Source organism: Mandrillus leucophaeus, unplaced genomic scaffold, assembly GCF_000951045.1.
Source record: "Mandrillus leucophaeus isolate KB7577 unplaced genomic scaffold, Mleu.le_1.0 Scaffold13, whole genome shotgun sequence".
NCBI lineage: Eukaryota > Metazoa > Chordata > Mammalia > Primates > Cercopithecidae > Mandrillus > Mandrillus leucophaeus.
The window spans coordinates 7,143,938-7,149,286 of NW_012101254.1; the positions used below are offsets into that span (position 1 = coordinate 7,143,938).

A 5,349-nucleotide genomic window follows, 5' to 3' on the forward strand; every position below is an offset into this window, starting at 1 on the left:
TGCATTGCATGCCTGTGTGGAAACATCTCCCATACCCCATAAATATATACATCTACTATGTACACACAAAAATTAAAAATAAACTTTTTTCTTTTTGAGACAGAGTCTCATTCTGTTGCCCAGGCTGGAGTGCAGTGGTGCAATCTCGGCTCGCTGCAACCTCCACCTCCCAGGTTCAAGTGATTCTCCTGCCTCAGTCTCTTGAGTAGCTGAGATTACAGGCCACCGCACCTGGCCAATTTTTTTTGTATTTTCAGTAGAGACCCGGTTTTGCTGTGTTGGTTAGGCTGGTCTTGAACTCCTGACCTCAAATGATCCACCCGCCTCAGCCTCCCAAAGTGCTAGGATTACAGGCGTAAAGTCAACGTACTTGGCGGAAAAAAAAAAAAATTATTTTAAAAAATCTAGGGAGTGATTCTTTAAGAACATGTGAATATCTTAGCATCTGATAATCTGAATCCTTGCCTGAATTGGGGTTGCAGAACAGTGACTTTTCTAATTATCTATTTTATCAGCTGACATTGCCTGCACAGAAGGAGGCAGTCTCCTGACTCTCCTTCCTACCTCCTTCCTACCTCCAGTCTGGCTCACTCCACTCACATGCTGCCAGAATGAGCATGCTCCATTGCAAATCTGGACACGTCTGTGCCCTGTTCGAAATCAGGGGCAAGCTAACATCTGTACACTTGACACCAGGCCCTTTGTGATGTGGCTCCTGCCCACTGCTTTGGGTTCATCTCTCCCAGTATCCCCTCGTGTACTCCATTCAAACTAGTCGTGTGCTGCAGAATGACATTTTGGTAAACAACAGACCTCATATACAACAGTGGTCTCATAAGATTAAAATACCGCATCTTTACTGTGCCTTTTCTATGTTTAGAGGTTTAGATACACAAACTCTTACCGTTGCATTCCAGTTGCCTGCAGTATTCAGTGCAGGAACATGCTGTATAGGCGCGTAGGCTTGGAGGAGGAGGCTATACCATATAGTCAGGTACGCAGCAGGCTATGCCATTTAGATATGCGTTAAGTACTCTCTGATGTTTGCACAAGGGCAAAATTGCCTAATAATGCATTTCTCACAACATAACCCTGTTGTTAAGTGATGCGTGTCAGTATTTACAGTTCTCCAAACACACCACCCTACTCCACACCCTGTACCTCTGCACAAACTAGTCCCTCTGTCTGGAAGATCCTTCCCCACCCTCCAATCTCATCTGACTCCCACTTGTTTTTCAAGCTCTGGCTTACAAATCACTTCCTCTGAGCCTAACGTTTTGTTGGTGCGTTTTGGGGGCTTTCATGGTAACTGTGCACACTTCTGTCATTGCAACTGTAGCCTTGAACTTTATTGATTGATTGATTGATTGATTGATTTTTGAGACAGGATCTTGCTCTGCTGTCCAGGCTGAGTGCAGTGGCACAGTCATAGCTCACTGCAGCCTGAACCACCTGGGCTCAAGTGATCTTCCTGCCTCAGCCTCCCAGTAGCTGGGACTACAGGTGCGTACAACCATGCCCAGCTAATTTTTAAATATTGTAGAGACAGGGTCTCCCTGTGTTTCCCAGGTTGGTCTCAAATTCCTGGGCTCAAGTGATCCTCCTGCCTCGGCCTCCCAAGGTGCTGGGATTACAGGTGCGAGCCACTGTGCCCAGCCAAGTCCTGCACTTTAAATGTTTGTTAGTTTGCTTGTCTCTCTCACTTGATTGTAAGGTTTTTACGGGAAGAAAGCTGTCTTTTATCTTTGTATAACAGGAATCTAGAGCTGTGTCTGGCATTAAGTAAGCACTTAGCAAATATTTTCCAATGAATTCATTCATGTTTCCTCAAATTATTAGAGAATGTGACTAGCTACTGGAACAAATAGATTATATGATCTTTAAGGACAAAAGCCATGTCTTATAAATCTTGGCATTTCTCACATCTCTCACCTTATTGCTGGTTAATTTGCATTAGTAATGAGTAAGTTGACACTTATAAAGGTGTATAGTTGTATTACTTTTTATCTGCTTAGTATATTTTTCTTTTGGGAATTGCTCCTCCTCTACCTAACAAGATGGCTAATTCCTTGCCTGGTCTTCCCCACACATGTTGTGGTCATAATGTGAGCTAGCCAATTAGAGGACTTCATCCTCCTGGCTGCAATGATTGGTTCAGGTAAGGACACCTTACCCAGGCCAGGCCTGTCAGAGTCCTCCCTGGGACTTTCGATGGAGTTGATGGGAAAGACATGCAGGGAAAACACTGTAATACTCATCGCTGCCCAAAGGCCATCTGCCACTCAGCAGAGAGATCCTATCTGAGAAAAAAGCCAATGTTAAGGCAAGTCAACCGAGGGGCAGAGAGGGAACTAATGACTTTATTTATTTATATTTATTTTTTGAAACAGAGTCTTACTCTGTCACCCAGGCTGGAATGCAGTGGCATGATCTCAACTCACTGCAACCTCTACCTCCTGGGTTCAAGCGATTCTCCTGCCTCAGCCTCCCCAGTAGCTGAGATTACAGGTGCGTGCCACCACGCCCAGCTAATTTTTGTATTTTCAGTAGAGATGGGGTTTCATCATTTTGGCCAGGCTGCTCTCAAACTCCTGACCTCAAATGATCTGCCCACCTTGGCCTCCCAAAGTGCTGGGATTATAGGCATGAGTCACCGCATCCGGCCTTAATGACATTATTTAAATCCCTAAACCCAGTCACATCTGAAGAGTCATGTTTTAAACTTCCCAGTACTGGAGTCAACGAATCCCTTCCTTCTTGCCTTGTAAGCTGACAAAATCCTGACTAATATTCAAGATATGCTTTCTACAACATTCCACATTTGGCTAAGCAGGCAAATTGAGATGGGGAAGAATTTCACCTCCATGTAGTCCTTTGCTGCTTTTTGAGAAATGATGTAGAGACAGCTGTCTCAGCACCATCTCTGCTGCCCTTACCAGCCAGGAAGAGGGCTTTCATTTGGGCTGCCTCTCACCTGCCTCAGAAGGAACAGGGATATTTGGGGGCCCCATTCTCATGCTCCTGTCCCCTAAGTCTCTTCCAAAGGAGCAAAGAACACCAAGAAAACACGCCACACATGAAGGACTGGCCTCATCTTCATTATTTCTGTTCCAGGTTACTGAATCCCTCATCCTCACAAATGGCTAACTGCATCTGTGTTCTTCTGAGGTCAGCAACAATCCGCTTTGCTCCTGGCAGTTCTCAATTTTCAGGGATGCGAGGGGGCTGGGGTGGGGAGCTAAGGACCAGGACTGCCTCCTGAGACAGAGACGTGGATATCTGCCCAAGGACCCTAGGTGTTAAAAATGTCAAGTACAGGCTGGGTACAGTGTCTCACACCTGTAATCCCAGCACTTTGGGAGGCGGAGGTGGGCGGATCACCTGAGGTCAGGAGTTCGAGACCAGCCTGGCCAACATGATGAAACCCCGTCTCTACTAAAAATACAAAAAAATTTTCCAGGAGTGATGGCATGTGCCTGTAATCCCAGCTACTCAGGAGACTGAGGCAGGAGAATCACTTGAACCCAGGAGGCGGAGCTTGCAGTGAGCCGATATCGTACTACTGCACTTCAGCCTGGGTGAGAGTGAGACAAACAAACAAAAAGTCAAGTGCATTTTAGAGAACCATTACTGAGGATTGTTTCGTGCGTCCGTGTGAAGAGATCACCAAACAGGCTTTGTGTCAGCAACATGGCTGTTCATGTCACCTAGGTACAGGCGGGCTGAGTCCGAAAAAGTTGTCAGCAAAGGTGGTGGGATTATCACGAGTTCTTGCATGTTTTGGGATAGGCGGTGGAGTTAAGAGCAATGTTTTGGGGGCAGTGGGTGAAACTCACCAAGTGCATTCTCGAGGGTGGGGAGAATTACAAAGAAACTTTTTACGGTTGGGGGAGATCATAAAGTACATTGATCAGTTAGGGTGGGGTAGAAACAAATCACAATGGTGGAATGTCATCAGTTAAGGCTATTTTCACTTCTGTGGATCTTCAGTTGCTTCAGGCCATCTGGATGTATGCGTGCAGGTCCCTGGGGATATGATGGCTTAGCTTGGGCTCAGAGGCCTGACAAAGATATTTTCCATCTTTCACCTTAAATTTCTGGAAAATGTCTCAGAGGCATGAGAGGAAGAAAGAAAGCCCTGCCTTCTTTAAAGGAGCCTACAGAGCTCATAGACTACAGGCAAGGGAGAGAGGAGCATCTTGGTTTAAAGATGATTCCCTCATGTCAGCCCACTTGGGTATCCTGTGTGACTGTTTTCAGGAGTAAGGGGAAATAGCCAAGCTCTTTAAGAAGAGTATTTTCATGGTTTTAATTTGAATTAACTTAACCAGATGCTTTTCTCCTAACTACTAGCTAAGATAAACTGCACCCTCCAGGGAACCGGAGTTGTGATGAAGTGCAGAAGAAGGAGAAAGGGAAGTAATCTTACAGCCTGAGCTCCTGCCCCAGAGGCCTGGGTGGGGCGTTTCTGGATAGAGCACATAATGCCCTGGACAGAAACAAATTGGAAGAAGAGAACAACAAGAAGGGATGAGAGAGGCACAGAAAAAAAAGGATGCTCAAGACCAACTATAAAATAATTACTCGGCATCTTCACTCAAGGGTAGAGGTGTGGATTTTCCCCAAGTTTTCCCTTTCGAGAGATGCCAAGGTGAAAACTGAGTCCATCTTGGCCGGGTGCGGTGGCTCACGCCTGTAATCCCAACACTTTGGGAGGTCAAGGCAGGCGGATCACTTGAGGTCAGGAGTTTGAGACCAGCCTGGCCAACATGGTGAAGCACCATCTCTACTAAAACCACAAAAATTAGCTGGGCATGGTGGTGGGCGCCTGTAGTTCCAGCTACAAAGGAGGCTGAGGTGGCAGGATGGTTTGAGCCTGGGAGGAGGAGGTTGCAGTGAGCTGAAATCATGCCACTGCATTCCAGCCGGGGTGACGTCAGAGCAAGACTCCATCTCACACACACACACAAAGAATCCATTATTTCATGTTTTTGAGTTTGGAGAAAGGTAGACAGTGGTTTCCACCTTCATTCCCTGGGAACCTGTGCCAACCTTGAACTTTACTTTTTCTGGCCCTTGCTACCAAATTTCATCCCTAGGGAGGAGGCAGAACCCTGGCTCAGAACAATGACAGGAGATGGAGAAGAACAAAGCTTCTCTCTTCAAACCTGTTTCCATGGTCCACCCCACAGCCGCAGCTACACATCCCGCAGTTCCAGGAAGCCATATCCTTCCGGGCATTTTCAGCTTTTGTGTCTCCCTTTTCAACAAGACAGGTGTCCTGGTTCTCACACAGACTCTAAGTTGAAAAGCTATGAAAGGGGACTGACCATAAGTTTCAAAAAAAAA

At 46.3% G+C, this 5,349-nt stretch overlaps 1 long non-coding RNA gene across 1 annotated transcript in view; it reads right to left on the reverse strand.

Annotated features, from left to right (window-relative positions):
• LOC105534024 overlaps nt 1–5,349 on the reverse strand; it is a 95,822-nt gene that overhangs the window by 31,902 nt on the left and 58,571 nt on the right. The window lies entirely within an intron of this gene.